Source organism: Cololabis saira, chromosome 21 (assembly GCF_033807715.1).
Source record: "Cololabis saira isolate AMF1-May2022 chromosome 21, fColSai1.1, whole genome shotgun sequence".
NCBI classification, from domain to species: Eukaryota; Metazoa; Chordata; class Actinopteri; order Beloniformes; family Belonidae; genus Cololabis; species Cololabis saira.
In genome coordinates, this window is record NC_084607.1 from 16,922,710 (window position 1) to 16,939,755 (window position 17,046).

General features: G+C 43.7%; 1 protein-coding gene across 3 annotated transcripts in view; it reads left to right on the forward strand.

Moving 5' to 3' along the window:
- The window catches only part of znf385c (zinc finger protein 385C), a 159,595-nt gene that overhangs the window by 109,793 nt on the left and 32,756 nt on the right, over positions 1–17,046 (forward strand). The gene's annotated exons all lie outside the window — the stretch shown is intronic.

Genomic DNA, 17,046 nt, shown 5'->3' on the forward strand with positions numbered 1-17,046 from the left:
GCAACGCGAGAGTTTATGGATGTAAATTACTTTATATAAAAGCACTGCAGGAGCATAAATATAGCGCATGCTTTTAAAGGTAAAACCATAATTACTTTGTATAATTACTAGGTAGGACTTGTGGAGACTGTTCAGGAGCCTCTCAGCAGTCCCACAGCAAAGGTATCCCGTGTGTGTTTGTGCTGGCTTGCGCTGATGTAAACTGGCTTCCTCACTTCTTTTATATCGTTGCAGAGCCATTTTAGAGAGCCTGATGGAGAATGATCAGCTCTAACGATTTCATGAGTGTCTACATGATTAATGTTGGCACAGCAGTATGTTTGCGAACAAACCCCTCACTCTCTCATCTTCATATCCCCCCCTTACCTCCTCACCCCCTATATTTCACAGCTACTCCGAGGGAATATCCAGTCTCGGTGTGTGCCGATTTCCGTGGCACTGGCTGTCTTTTGCCACATTAGCGTGTGACAATGGCTCTCTTTGAAGTGGGTTATTCTAGCACGGCTCACGGCTCAGCGCAGCGGGGAAGATGTGCCAGCTCGCTGTGCAGACAGGGCCAACGCTAAGCACAGAGATAAACAGGAGGTGTGGATGTGCACATGCACGCCTGCACAGACTAAATACTGGGGTCAGCACAATAGCTTTCACACCCACATCCTCAAAATGCTCTTTATGTAAGTACTTCCACTGCAGACAAAGGCCACACACTCCTCCTCAATTTAAAACATCTGCTTCACACAACAGCTCTAAAAAAAGATTTTGCATCATCCTCCCATCACTCCTTTATCAACAATTTATCATCCATCCATCCATCCATCATCCATCCATCCATCCATCCATCCATCCATCCATCCATCCATCCATCCATCCATCCATCCATCCATCCATCCATCCATCCACCCATCCACCCTCTCCTCGTCTGTTTTCCCCATCCCTCTCTGTTCTCTCTGCTGGCCCAGTCCAATCTGCAGGCTTAGTTAGGGCTTCGTCTCTCTCAGGCTTATCTCCAAAAGCTGCCTCTTTCATTTGAGTAAATGCCTTCATTCCCAACTCCTCTATGAGGAAGCTGATAAGGGATGTCTTTTTAATCCACAGCAGATAGCACCTCCCACCCATCCCCAGCGTGGGTGTTTGTGTGTATTTATACGCCTGCACAGCATATGGAAAATTATCTGTGACAGATTTTTTTTTTTGCGTTTGTGAGTCCTCTGTGGATGTTCTTTTATACATTAAATAAATATTTCTTTTTAAATCCAAGGATTCATCTAATAATTATACGGTGTAAACAGGCATTGCATCGTGTTTTTTTTCCCTCTTGTCGCTTATCATTCAGAAGTGACATTTCTATGATTAGGTGTAATCACATAAGACTGTTGCAGCCTTGCAGGTGTCTGTTGCGGGACGTGATTAAGTGGGACAAGCTAATCATCGCAGTACCTTACTTCTGCGTGGATATGTGTGTTCAGGGAGAGGCTGTACAACAAATTGATTAGGGCTGCACAGTGGATTTCTTGCCAGTCACTGAGAGATTAGTTTTGTCTGTGTTTCTTTCTTCAGTGTAAGCTGTTGCCAAGCGCTAGACTTCACCGCCGGCTCTTACAAAGCAAATATATTGATTGGCCTCTGATTCCGTAAATGTCACAACCTCATTGAAAGCAATTTTAGAGGAGCTCAGAAGGAGGCTGAAGGCAGAAGTCGGTGCTCTCAAACATGTCACTTTATAGAATTTAGGCTCCTGTCTGAGGAATATTTCCTAAGACTGTTGTTCTGTGCTTGCAGTCCCAACAGTCACATCCTGTTGTGTCCAGTAGTCTGAAGGATATATTTCTTCCTTGATCTGATTAGAGAAATCTCTAAATATTTAGATATTTTGGAGCAGAGGAGCTGCCCTGGCTCTTATTTATCTACAAAAGAAGACACAGCTTGTCTCCTTAAATTACCATTTTCTCGCAGTGCCCTGCCCATCGGGTGTCTCCAACCTCTCCCTCGAACACGAGCACGCCATACCCTTTCTCTCAGGGGACATATTAATAAAATTTGTAAATCTATTGGAGTCGGCGCGAGAAAAATCCTTGTCGCCGCTCCCTGCGGAGCGCTAGCCTCATTGACTTGGGTTTGTTTGCTCGAGGCCAACAATTGTGTTGCGGTTGATCTTAGAGGAATGCCGGGCGCAGAGTTAACGAGAACGATGCATTAACAGCTCTGCACCTATTAAAGCTGCTCGCTGCGGTTGCAGCCAGACACCACTTTGCAAGGATTTATCAAGCTGCTTACCAAAGAGATGTGATTGAATTCATTTGCTTGCTAATGAGAGGGGATTGTGAATTGTACACTTCCCCAGCTACACTTCCACCTGTTAAAGTCATTTGCTCATTATTGCAATCAAATCCAATGTTTGTTCTCTATTACAATCAAGCTCAGTTTGTCACCTCATCAGCCGCCTTTGTGCCTTCAAGGATTTCATAGGTGCTTGGTTCTGTTGGCTTGTGTCAATAACCCTGGGAGATAATTGTGCAGTTTTTTCCTGTACAAATATGATTTCAATATCAATCTTGTCACTGAGGCTTTGAGTTTATATGTTGTGGAAAAAGGAGATAAATTAGCTTGTAACATATTTACATTTTACCCTTTCCTTGTCAATGTTAAGAATTTAGGGAGGTGACTATATTTTCTCTCTGTGATCCCAAACAAAACACACAAGTCTAATCTAGTACAATCAAATGGCCACATCAGCTCATTTGTCTCTCAGTCACTCAGGAAAATAGGTTTAAAAGAGGTAATTGTTCCCTGTTTGATGTGCATGATGTCTTGATTAGTCCTATTCTCTGGAGTGTTGTTGTGGAGTGCAGGCTCTCCTGCTGTTAAGGCCAGATTAATGTGTAATCCTCTTTGTCTCAGCAGACAGCAGCAGACAGAGTGGAGTGGGTTAGCCGAGGCCACAGTCAGATGAGGTTAAAGCATGCAAGCCAAAGGTCAATGATACTCAGCAGCGAGGGATCGATTCCTTTGATGTTAAGATTGATGTAGCTTTGGTGAGATTTTGTCCCAGCCCATACTCTGCATTAACTTTTTCCATTAGTCGGGTCCAGAGTAAACTCTGGAGGCTGGAATAGTACTAGGTCCGACGTACTCCATTTGACCATTCAGCCGCCGTGTTTCTATTGACAATAACAGACCCGGTAGGATCTATTAACCAAGCAAAGTACTTTTGCGGTTTGCTTACCATCAGTGAATGAAAGAAGAAAATGGTAATGAATAGAAAAAAATTTGAAAACACAGGATGGAATGATGGGATCAGCATTGAAGAAGCTGAGATGGTTGCTGCATTTCTATTTGCTGTTTTTATTCACTGCAACGGTTCCGATGAATAGGAAGAGATGTCTGAAAAACATAACCCACGGGCCACATCGTATTCATACAGCCCCTAGTCAGCACAACTCACCACCCTGCAGTCTTTTTTTTGACCACAAGAATAACTAACCCACATCAGGGACATGTTTCAGCCCAGTAAAGCTTACCAGAAATCCTCATTTCAAGCCCATTCCTGATAATGGAGACGTGCATCAACAACTGAGACCCGAAAAACCATCCTAGACCCCGTCTACTGGAAGTGGGCCTGTTATTGTGAAGGAGCTGGATTCTTCACACACTAACAGTCACAAGGGAATCCATCGTGAAGAAGTACAAAAGTTTGGGTGGCACCTGTTAACAAACAGACATCGTTTGTATCTTTTGTCGATTAGATGGGTTGATGTGTCCCGCTTGCATTATAACAACACCGATAAATGTTTTCATTTTAAAATGTTTCAATTTTAATTGGAGGATTTGTTTGATTATTTTTAGTAAGTGTCGTCTAGCTCTCCCAAAGTCTTGTATCTATCTGCAAAAACCACCCAGAGTGCCTCTGGACTCCGGTTCCGGTGTTATCGCTTCACAGCACTATGTTGCACATTGAGAAAACTGAGCCACAGTATTATTCTTGTTTTCTTGGATTCTCTGTGCTTGTCAATTTTTTTCTGTCCTTTTTTTTTTATATCAGCTAGCTTTACTTGCCTTGTTTATGTAATCTTTCCACTTTTATATATTCTGCTCAGTTCATGTCTAGTTTCACTTACTAATTTTATTTTTCTCTTTGTGCATTGCATTTGATGTTTACAGTCAAGCCTGGCTTAAATGTCTGCGCAGCAGCTACACGCGGCGCCTACACCTTATCTGCGTCGTCCTGTAATTATACCACCAGCCACTAGTAGGCAGTGCAGGTTATTTTTCTGCAGCACCTGGAGTGTCGCGTTTCCTTTTGTATTCTTCCACATAGCATCATGGAAAAAAATTGCCTATATGTTACACAGTCTGGAGCTGATAAATGTCGTTTAAAAAGACACAGCAGCACTATATTGTGTATGTATGTAACTATAGTTCTACCAGTCTGGAAAACATGACAAAGAAATAGTGGCAGGAAATTTGAAAACGAAGAAGAACAAATCCACCAATCACGTTTTTTGTGCGTAGTTACCATAGAGTGTAAAAAACAGTGGACGAAGCATTAGGTTACTTGGCCCATTGGTTTTGGAAGAGCAGTTTTGAAGCTTCTTTTTCTTCGTACATCGGTGATCCATGATCTCAGCTTTGGAAACTTATTTTTTGAAGCTTGTGCAGTAAAGTTTTTACACCTACATTAATGCCAGGGGAAGTCTGAAACCGTGCAGCTTTGCAATCAGCAGAATTCTGCTGACTTTTACGCATCATGTGCCTTAGTTGCAGATCCCACTTTGTGATTTTGACATTGTCTTCCACTTCGTGGCCGAATTGCTATTGTTAAGATCCAAGAAAGTGTTTCTGACCTGAACCAAAACTGTGGATGTTTGAAAAGTCATGCAGATCTAACAGCAGTAATCCAAATGTTACGACAGACGACACAAGCAGAAGAAAACATTTCACATGCTCCAATCTACTGGGGTGCAATTTACAGTATTGGCCACTTTGTGGATGTCCGTCCGTCCCAAATGGCCAGCAATTATTTTGTTTCTCTTCTGTCCATCGTCTCCGCCGTGCTCTGTCTCGATAAGTAGCAACGCTTTGATGCTTGAGGACACTTCAGCAACTTTCAATCGAGATTAATCTATCTTTGAGATCTGGCAAGGTCTCTGTGGATGCACAGCTGAGGGAACAAGAGAGGATGGTTATAGAGATGGGCCATTTGTAGCTGCTGTCTGAGAGATGTGCTTCCATTCCCACTTTGCAACCAGAGGGGACAGCTCACTACATCATTCAGCCGTTTGTTATTTTGTCTGAAGCAGAAGTTGGCTGAAGGGGAGAAATGTCTGTCTCTTTCCCCCCAGTTGCCTGAAGGTGAAACCCATTCATCACTTTCGCTGGGAGTCTGTTTGCTTTTGCGTGCATTCTTGCGAGGGGTCTGTTCATGCAGATGTCCACATCAATGTGTGTGCATAAAATACAAGGCTTATTCTCAAGCTATGGGGTGTCACAGACTATTGTTCAGGATGAGTGAACCAGAATCCCTGATATTCAGTTTGGTTATTTCTATGCTGTTAGACTAAACAATCCCACCTTGTACACAATTCTTTCTTTCTTTTTTTGACATCCATGACAAAAGCCGTTGCTCTCTCTGTTGCGTTCAACCTTGATGCTGTCGTGTTGAGTAGTCATAATCTACACTCTTTGTCACCAGACCTCACATTCTCTGATATACGATGCATCTTTCACATTTTCTTGGAGCTGAGGGTCAGCTGTGAAACTGAAAAGTGAAGCTGCACCCACCCGTCTGTGTGTTTATTGGCTCTGCGTAGCTATGAGCGACAGAATACCTATTTGCAAGTCGCAGTGATCCATGATTCTGGCGTTTCCGTGCCAGTTATTAAAAGCCAAGGGAAAGGTTACAATAAATGCCGCTCAGCTGCCGTGTAGCTTGAGGCGCATCTTCCATAACGTATGAGAAACAGTCATTTAACTTTACAACTCTAGCCCCACTTTATCTTCAATAACTTTCTATCCAGCTTGAAGTGAAAGTCTGAAACCTTTACTACCTGCCGCAGAATTAAAATGAAAAGCATGAAACCCCCGGCCTCTCCGTGCACCTGAGTCTGACGAATTGACGGTTTCATGTGAATCTCTTCCCTCCTCCTGGTCCACAGCACCGTCCCTCAGAGCGATCCTTTCCCCCCCCTCCTTCCCTTCCCTTGCCACCACTTCTCAGACACCCTGTGCGCTCATCACAGAGGTCACGCACCTGTCGCTTGCTGTAAACAGGAAATGAATAATTCAAGACTCGGCGCCGGTCGCCCGCAACAGCTGATGGTGTCCGTGTGACGAGCGAAGATTCCTCCACAGATTCGTGGGGTAATCTTCGGCTGGAATCGCACTAATGAAAAACACTCTCCAGATAGTCTGAGGACTCACTCAGAAGCTAACTGTGTGTCCTTGACCTCTGTGGGCGACAGAGTTAGTTTAAAATGGCAGCCTGTAGTGAGATTCTTTTTTAAAGGCTCCCTTATCAGGGTTTAACTGTTAAAAGAAAAGAAGAAAAAGGTGCAAACAAATCAGCATGTATCCAGCCTCTATGTCTCTTGTGTTCCTGAATGTATCAGCCCACAGAAGGAGTAATGACAAAGTCCAGATATATTAGAGGGAAATGCCACAGTTGAAAATCGAGAGGCGTCAGTTGAAGCCGCCGGCGAACTGGAGTGATTGGTTTTCGCTCCTTATCGTCAAACCAGCAGGTGTCCAAGATGTGGTTCACCGCAGCACTCACGGGGGATTCACAATTATAGCACACAGGCCACAGGCTCACCTGCGAACAAAACATGCAACTGCTGCCCTCACCTCCACCATCCATCTGCAGACCTTTTATTTCTTTTTCACCCCCCCCTCACTCCTTTTTTTCCTGCTGGCCAATTCCTGCTCTGGAATGCTGTTATGGCTTTGCTCCACCAAACACCTGCATGGGCTGTGATAAGAGCCCTTATCGGGTTATTCCCAGGTCTCCTCTCTGGACCCCGGCGTAGCAGGGGGGCCCTACGACGGGAAGTGGATGGGAAAATAACGCCACATTGGCTATTTCTCCGCTGCGTTATCCCATCATGTTGGAGTGGGTTTGAGGCACAAAGAAGTGGGTGGCTGTTTCAACAGAACGGGGTGTTAAATCTTCTCCTCTGGTAATGTTGTCCTATTTAAAAACCTGCCAGCTGCCGGGGATCGGGTGTGCCGCCCGCAATACAGCGCCTCATAAAACTCATCCCTTTGTGCCATTCTCCCGTTTTTGTAATTAAGCATGAGGAATGGGAGGAGACATCTGCATGCCAGCACTTTGAGGAGAGGAGGAAGGAGACAACAAAAGGCAAAGCCGCTTCTCACAAAGCTTTCCAATTTGCTGCCTGCAGCTGTTTTTCTTCAGGCAGCTTGTCGAACGGCCCGTCCTCTCTCAGCCTTGAAGTGGTTCACAATCCAGTTACTGATTTGTCAGCCACCGCCGGTCGGAGGCTGGCGTCTGGTACATGATGACACTTCTCCTCCTTTGTAGGAATTTGTTAACTGCGCCTGGAGATGAGTCCTTTCGTTTATTAACAAGAATTTAGACGTGATGAGAGACCAATCGTGTGAGAAACAGAGGGTCAGTGGGGTGACGTGTACTGTTCATCAACATCAGCATCTCCCACGCCTCCGTACATTGGGACACAATCATTGCGTGCATCTATAAAAAAAAAAAAGGCTTGTGTTTGAGACTGTGTGAGAACACCGGGCAGTTTTCCCTCTTACATTTGCTTGTTTCCTGGCATCCTCCCACCATTGTGTCACCTCTGTTTAGCTGCATGCGCTGCGCTGGACTAGAAAGCAAATGAGTCTAATGGATCCACGAGGCCCAGCATCGCGACCTGTAAATTAAGTCCCGCAGATGTGCTTCTGTAGATTAATCTTCCTGCTCATGAGCAATTATTCTGGCACTGATGCTGAGGCATGAGGCTAATTTGAAACAATTACAGCCCAGGTTGGGCAAAATTAACGGGTTCAATTCCCGAGGCTGGTGCTGATTGGAAACGAGGACGATTGAAAAAGCAGCGCAGTTTTTAACGCCATCCTTTAGCCTGTTCCATGCATGTGGACACATTCTGGTTAAAATCATTGGATTTCTAATCATATGTGGGGATTTATGTCCTTAATACGGAAAATATAAATTATCCACGAGCTTCTGCCACAATTGCTTATTCTTGTGTTCATCCATTTTCAGTCAATCTGTGTCTCAGCTCTCCCTCAGCCTGTGCCGTAACCATCGTGTAACTTCATTTCTGTTTCTCAAATAGTGAAGTAGTTAAGGAAGAAAAAAAAATGGCCCTACAGCTAGTACTTAAAAAGAACAGGAAAGCTTTGTCTTTTTATAGTCAGTACACATTTCCATTAACAGTTTTAATTGACTGTAGACACACGCCTGAAAGCAGAATTTAAATTAGATGTATTATACCAAACCTGAAAAGAGGTAACGAGTTAAAAATAAATGACTGGATTTTGCCGATCGGCAGGCCATTCGATGGCGAGAAAGAAAAGTACGCTCCGAAAGGCAATTTAGGGAAATACGGCTTGTTTCACATACGCCTTTACATAAACATTGGATGGACTAGTATGCAAGTAATGTGCAGGACAGTTCTTTCTGCAAGCAGTTTTCTATTCTCGTTTACATAAATAAGGCAGAGATTGCTGCCTGGCGTACCTGTGGATCTCACACTCTCTGCAAATGTATCACTAACTCTGAAAGGATTTTCGGTTTTGAGTGTTTTGATTCTGGGTTGTTGGGGATCTCAGGAGAAGATCCCTCCTTTCTGTATAACAACAACTTCATTTCCATTCTACACCTTCATCTTCCTCCTACAAAAGCCTCATGGTCATTATTGTGTCTGGGCAAATGTTTTCATCTCCTCATCCTCTCATCTCATCAGCTGAAGAGTTAGAATTAGAAAGCAGCCGCTGTCTTGTGCTTATTTCCCCCTGTACGTCTCATCCTGCTCCTTTTAAAGATCCCGTCCAGCCCCGCTCGCACACCACATCCAATCAATTTATAATGAGTTGTCAGAGTCAGCATGACGACCGTGTGATGCTTGATTGACCAGCTTGATATTTATTCATGTAAAAGACGATGTTGTACTTAGTGCCACTTACACAAATTACTCAATTTTCTGCGGAAATGAACCTCATCTGAGTTCCTGTCAATCTCTGCAAGTTTTTCCATTTGCAGGAATAGCTCAACTTTGAATTAGTTTCTTCAGTCATTTTTTTTTTTTACATTACGAGTTGGTAATGCTTAATATGATTAAGATGGTCAACACGGGGGAGGGGGGGGCTGATGCGTGAGCTGAAGGCCACCCTGAGAGCGCTTTGCTACGGGGCAGCGGGCCGCAGCAGCACCGGCTGCTCACTGAGAAACGAGTGAAAACGACACTTTCACATTAGAGTCTCCAAGAAACTTGAAAAGGTGTTTGATTTGTCAATAGAGGTCTGAAAACCTGATAATGTAGCGTAAAAGTTGATAACACTGCTGCGGTGCTGGCAGGCTTGAATCAGGTGATGTAAAGGCGTCTTGTTATCGGTTGGGGGAAAAGGCAATGGCAATGCAGCTCTTGGGTGAGTTGAAAAGGAAAATGGGAGCATTTCTTCAGGATGCAGCTCGTGAAACAAAATGCAGAAAAATCATTGTCAATTTGAAATGAGATTGCAATTCAACGATTTTATTGTGCAGGTCTAGTGCACACGTATATATAAGGCTGAAGGTCTGACAGCTGTTGTTATTTAATTTTTTTTGTAAAGGAAAAGAATGGATGAATCCTTTTATTTTCTGGTTTTTGCCCTTTTCCCTATAGTTCATCATCTCTGGAAGTTCTCTGCACATCTGCTGCTGCTGCAGAGCGATGAGTGGCCATTGGCAGCATCTGAATTGATAAATGTGTTTGATACTTCCCTCCGATTCATCCTCTTTCCCGTGTAGCGTCAGGAATCAGTAGCATCTCTGTCGGCTGCCTGCGGCCATCTGCCTGGTAGGGCTTTTGCAGCAGGGAACCTAAGCAATTTGTTTCTGGATGGCTCCAGGCTTATCATCTCTGCTTGACAGATGGGCCTCGCCTCTGCCTAGGCTGGGTTGGGTTGCAGCGCACCGCTCACTGCTCGCCTGACAGAACTCATTATAGGCACTCCCCAGGAGGAGACGCATCTCCACGAGGTCCTGCACTACGCACCGCTGAGTTAAATACTGTAGACCCAAACACGCTGCTGAAAGCTTCTGTTTAGTTTCAGGTAAAACCCAGGAGTTCTTTCAAACCTGATGCCAGCCATGCCAACATTACTTCCAATGTTAGGATTCAACTTCAAGCCTTTAACTATGATGAAAAAGATCAACTTATGAACATGTTGTCCTCACTCTGCCATTGTAGTCCTTACCTTTTCAATTGTTAAACCTTCAATTTGTCTGTCGCTCCTGATGTCATTTAATCATGTTGATCCACTTTAAAACTCGGTGTCGGGCAATGTTTTATTAATACATCATCAATTAGTTAGACTGTGATGGAGAGACCCAAAGATATCTCCCCAAAATAAATAAAACTCCTGCATATTTAAAGCTATCCATGCATATTTTCAATTTGTGTGCTTTAATTGACAAAGCACCAATGAATCTGTGAGCAGAACAGTGAGGGAGCAGAGAGAACGAGCACTTTCACTGTTTGACTTTGAATGTTTCCTCCAAAGTTGCATGTTTAAGAAAAGATGGTTAAGAAGAGATATCCCTTGCTGAGAGTGCTCCACTTTCTGTCGCAGGTCAAACTGTGCTTAGCCTTGCATATAATCAGGCCACATGGAGCAGCCTGGCAGATTCTGCAATCCATAGAAAAGAAGGAGAAAGAAGGGCAAAACTACATATGGGAGATTTTTTTTTTCTTTTTAAGGGGAAGATTATCTCAAAATAGTGCCATGGACAGGAAGTGGCTATGCTGGGATTAAATCCAATCCTCTGGAAACATTCTTGGAAAGCTTATTAGCCACCGACTCAAGTATCTCTGCATGAAATATCCATGATATGGAGTTTTAGATCTGTTTTAGCTCCTAATGTGTCACACAGGCACACGCGCCGAAGAGGAAAAGAACCTCGTTAGTGCTCAAATAGATGACAGACACTTGACTGTTTTACACCGAGTGGGCACTCCGCTCCGATCAAATATTCCCTGCGTGCATTTTTAGCATGTACTATATGTGCCTCCTGTGCATTCATTGTAAATACGAACTGTCACGTGCGGCATACACTTTGGTACACAAAACAGAGCAGCCCCCCCAGTAGGCTGGGTGACCCAGAAAAACAAATATGTAAGTATGAACAACCTAAAAGGCCGGAGGTAAGGAAAGCAAGTGAGAGAAAAGAAGCAGTGTGGGGGTGTTAAATGAAAGGGTTTTTTGTGAAGAAATTAAATTGCATGCCAATATGATAGTTTCCAATTCTCTGCTGAATAACGAAAATATAAAGACTTTCAAAAAGGTGAAATTAAACAGGAAAAAGCTTAAACCATTCATTTTTGCCTCTTTTCAGCTGTGCAGTTCATATTTGGTATAATGCTTTAAAGTATTATTTCGACATAACTCACCCAGCTGCATTTAACTTAACGGGCCCATCACATTTAATTATGAACTCTGGTGTACAAATTGACATTTTCCTTTAAGAAAATGTGGAACAGAGAAGTGAGGGAAGAGTGGTTGGAGATGGGGAGGAATAAAAAGCATCAGTATGTAATTAAAAGTGATTGTGGTTAATGTTTCTGTCTGCGCTATAATAGTCACCTCGGTGACCTTCACCTCACCTGCTGATCAAGCAGAAGCTAAATGGCTAAGAGCCACTCTCTGCTCTCTTAGTGAAGTGCATCCACACATCGAGCAGCAGCATAATGTAATGTTGCGCTCTGAAATGGGCATGAAAATAACCAAAGCAAAACAGACCCTTTCTGAATTGTACAAGCTAATATCCTCTGTAAACTCCATCCCTATCGAGTCCTGGCAGGAAGATCTAATCCCAGACGCAGGCTCTGGAAAGAAGATGTTCACAGAAATAGCAAGCTAGAACTAATACAGTTTAAAATACTCAGCAGAACACACCGGTCAGCACAAAACGTAAATAATGCTCATCGTAGACTTGCTTATGAAAGAGATAACCCCATCCAACCCTGAATCATAATTTCTGGACAGAAGTTATTAACCAAATAAACAACAACACTCTAGTCTCTACATATATTTGCCTATTTGGAGATCTGATTTTATAAACCCAGAAGCTCAATCCCAAACTAATAAAGCAATCCTTCTAAACTGCAAAACAAACAAGCAAAACAAAGAAATACCATAAACTTGTTCCGATGGTTCAACTTCCTCAAACAATTAATATCGTTGAATTAAATTCAAAATCACATTAAATGTAGTTCGCAACTAAAACTGTCGTAGGACAATGCCACAAGGAATCCGGGGTGTAATATGCCAAGCACTTGTGGGTACGTCATGTGACAGTTTTATAACAATAAAATCAACTACTTGGAAATATTTAATGTTGTTTGGAGAATCGCAACTCAAACCTCTGTTCACTGTCTTCTTTTTTCTAAATGGTATCTGTTGATATTTTTCTGTATGTGTGTGTGTGTGTGTGTGTATATGTGTATGTATATATATATATATATATATATATATATATATAAATATATATATGTATATTCATACTACATTGAATTAAAAGGAGGAGGAGTACGGTATGTGGGAGTGGACCCAGTGAATGCTTGATGCGTCATGGGTTATTTCACAACTAGGTCAAAATAAAATAAAAGCCTGTGTTGGTTTGGTGTATTGTTATTTAAAAAAACCTCCCTCCACATCTGTGCAGAGTTGTAGTTTTTGGCTCTTCCTGCGCTGTCAGATCCACTTCCATCACTTCTCGTCTGAGGTAGGGCAGCACCCACCGGGAAGTTGCCGTGACTGTGCATATCAGGACTTGGCTCTCCAATATCACTTACCGTGCATGAGGGGACTCTTTTGATGGCTAATCGCCATCAAAAGAGGTGGTGTTATGTGTCACTGCATTGCAAACAAAAGAAAAGAATCTTCCACGTACTGGATGGTAATTATGCTCAAATTGCTTTTGCATCTCCATCTCGTCGTTTCACCGGCGAGTGGCGTCCCTGAGAAGTATCTGTGTAACACATTTAAGTTTAGATGTGTAGATACTCGTTATCACAGCTGGATAATCAGATCAGAGCCTTGATGATGAAGGCCTAACTCACAGTCCAACTGTTAAACAGCAGGCGGTTGGAGCTGAGCATCAGAGATGTGCTGCGAGATGCCCAACATCCAGCAGGAATCCATAGAAATCATAGAAAGAAAAAGCTATTAGCCCAGCAGAAGAATTACAGTGGAAGGACTTAAGGGTTCGCTGGTTAATTCTTTAATAACAGTATGATGGCTTTTGTACGCTGGAATCCATTACTCTGTCAGATGAGCATGTGGAAAATAACTGTTTGAGCTCCAGCTTAGAGCCATGATGATGAGGGTCTTACTGACAGTCCGGCTGTTAGCGAGCAGGCGGCTGCAGCAGAGCATCAACCATGTGCGGCGTGGTTCACAATTATCTGCAGGAATCAAAGATTAATTCCTAAGAGCAAATAGCTCTCACTCCACTGATGCCAAAATCATTTCTACAAGGAAAAAGGAAGAAAGCGGAGAACATGTCTCATAAAAGAAACAATACAGGCAAAGTCATGATGGATATTGCGGTTCCACAGCAGTGTGACGTTCTGCAGGCTCTGGAGTCTGCAATTAAGACCCAAAAGAGTTTTGTCAAGGTTTTAAATTGAGGAGGGTTGACCTGATTCAGTACCTCTTTTTAAACACATTATCCCTGAGAGAGATTATATGAGAAGAAGGAAGGATAAGACGATGCTGTCACCCAGTTGCAAGCAGCTTTCACCCATATTATGCCGGATCACAAAAGGAAAGGTGGTTTTCGCTCCTTGCCAGCCTTCCCTTTTCACCTTCCACCTTAGCAGCAGGACAACGTAAAGCAGGGAGGTGGTGGTAGTAGTGGGTGTGGGTATCTGAAGAGAGGGGTGTTGGATGAGACATAAGTGAGTTTGTCAGAAATCAACAGGAGCACAGGAGTAATGACATAAGAATTACGATGAAATCAGTTGAGGGTTAAAGGTCTTACTCGGGGGCATCTAAAGAGGGGGGGCTCCGTTAGTCTGCTCGTGTACATTTGAATCCATTATTTTCTGCCAAGAGCATGTAGAAAATAATTGAAAAATCAATGTCTGAAATCCACGGCTCAGCTGAAGCACACAAACTCACGTCTGAGTAGATGCAATGTGACGGTTGCTGTTGTGTAACCAAATCCAGTGAGTCATGAGAGGGAGGAATGTGTTGTTGTGATGGGTGGTGGAGGAGGAGGAGGAGGAGGAGGAGGAGGAGGAGGAGGAGGAGGAGGAGGAGGAGGAGGAGGAGGAGGCCAGCCTGGGGAAGAATGGGCAGATACAGTCCGATCCGTTAGCAAAGTCACCCAGGAGAGGGAGGAAAGGGCTGGGTGTTTGGTTTCGGGTCTTGCCTCAACCTCCAGTGGCTGTCTGGACTCCGGACCGCAAGTGAGGCGTAAATAAACCTGATCCTCGATGCAGACATAACTCTGGTCAGAAAGAGCATATGTTCACACAAACACGGGGCAAGCACATATGTGCAGGAGCACAGACACATTCAATCGGTGAGAAATGACGCGCAATGATGGGAGGAGGCAACCAGAAGGAGAAGGTTGAAATAACAAATCCACCCTCTGGCCAGAAATGCAAGGAATGTGCTTCAGCTTACTTTAAATTCTACTCCCATTAGATTCACGCACAATATTTGCCAAGTGTAAAAGTAGCCCTATACCTTGTTTGATTTGTGCATGTGAGTGTGTGTGTTTTGCGACTGTGTTTATATTGACTTCCCCTTCGCTCTGGGAGCTATTTGTTTGCAGAGATGTGTAGGCAGTACTGTTTGTATGTGTTTGTGTCTGTGCGTATGATACTCCCCTAGTACATGCAAGTGGAGCGCACACACTATTGCGCTCTCTCTCTGTCGTACATGCCTGGATTCAGGCAGTGTTATCATCCAAAGAGGCAAACAGCCAGCCACTGATTTAATAAGCTGCCTAGGGAGCCACGGAGAGGTGGGAAAGCACTATCAGCTGATAACTGTCCTCCCTGCAAGCCCATCTTTTTCCTCTGATAGCCCTGCCAAGAGAAGACTCGGCTTCTCCTTGTGTTTCGTGTGAAAGTGCACACTGTGTGTGGGAGCGATCCCCCACCGGCTGCTGCCCACGTGTCTGTAGGCTGCATCCGTGCCGCGCAGCCTCGCTCCGGGTATCAGACAGACGGCAGAGGAGAGCCCACACATGGCAAAGACAGGCCTGATCCCGACACTGTGGAGCATATGCTCGGAGCATCAGTTGTTCAGCTCCCCCCACCCTCTAAACACTCATGCACATACAGATTTTTTTTCCGTCTTTCTCTCCGCCGTGAACCTCACACGAGCCATGCATCAGTATCATCGTCATACCGTCATGCTGACAGCAGTTCGAAGAAAAAGAAAAAAGGAAAAAACGGCACTGCTGAAATCCCACAACAAACAAGAAAAAAATACACCACAAAATTTTGCAGAGCAACTGCGGTACTTTACTTTGACAGCTTCTGTTAGTTTATTATTTGCGACGCCTTTGAGCAGTCAGTGCTGCACCCTGAGTGGAATAACTTTCTATTTCATAAAGCCTAGTCTTTGTGAGTATTGTGTGTAGAGTCACTGCAAAGTCAGTTTACATAACCAGCCAAAAGCAAAAATACAAATAAACCCCTGGTCAAAAGTATGAAGATTTAAATTGGTAGAAGATGACCTGTTTACCTCCAGAGGCCTTACATTAAAGATGGACTATTATTGATCATATTTAAAGACAGAATAAATATCATAGAGCAAATAAAGCTAAATATACACTTGTGAAAAAAAGATGAAAAGGATGACCTCTATGAGAAGATTATCAACCAAAACATAGCTCAAAATCAATAATGGATAACCTTGAGAGAAGCAAGGTGGAGGCTTTTCAGTGACTCTCAACGCCCCTGGTCCAAGCATCTTTGAAATGTTGTGAATAGCTCTCAGATCAGCGATGCAACCAAGAAGGTCCAGGAACCTTGTGGAGTTACAAAACCCCCAAAGAAGTGAAAGACCAAAGCGTTTCTGACTGAGTAGTGACTAATAAGGACTGATGATGTTCTGCTTGAACGATGAAAGGTGAATATTGTTGAAAATATCAAGGAAATGTGTCCTTTTTTTTCAACTTCATGTCGTTGAATCATTCAGTCCATGTAGAAATGTTGACCAGACATGAATCCCCGTCGGAGGTTGACATTTATACATGTGGCCATGATTCTTTTGCTTCTACCACCTTAGAAAAATTAAGCTATTTTCTGCAGTGAATACCAAATAAATCCAATCGCAGTGGACACTGTTTCGACAATAGATGTCGTCCAAAGCCCACATGAGTATTTCAACATGGGTTCAGGGTTTGAGTGATTCTCTTTTATGCACCAGCTTTTGTCCTTTTCTTTTTCATTTGATAAATTGGTATTTCTGTGAGGTCACCGAGAGCGTTCCGGCCTGGTATGATGGTTTTCACACACACAACAGTGCAACCACATCACAGCCTGCATGTTGCACGAGGGCTTCAATGGTAGGTGTACTTTGGCGGTGGCCACGGTGACCCGCAGCTGACACTGATGATTGATCCCGGGACTGGAATAAGTGCCTGCGCACCACCGAGCGCTACCGGTCCACTGAAACGCAGCCAGGCGGAAAATTAGAAATCTCTTCATCCCTAGTCCATTTGAAATCCGATATCTCCTATCTTCCCCTCAGCCGCTTTTCCTTGACCAATAAATCAGTAATTAAATGACGTGTTTATGTGTCTGTATGTGTGTGTGTGGGGGGGGGTTTAGGTGTGTGTCT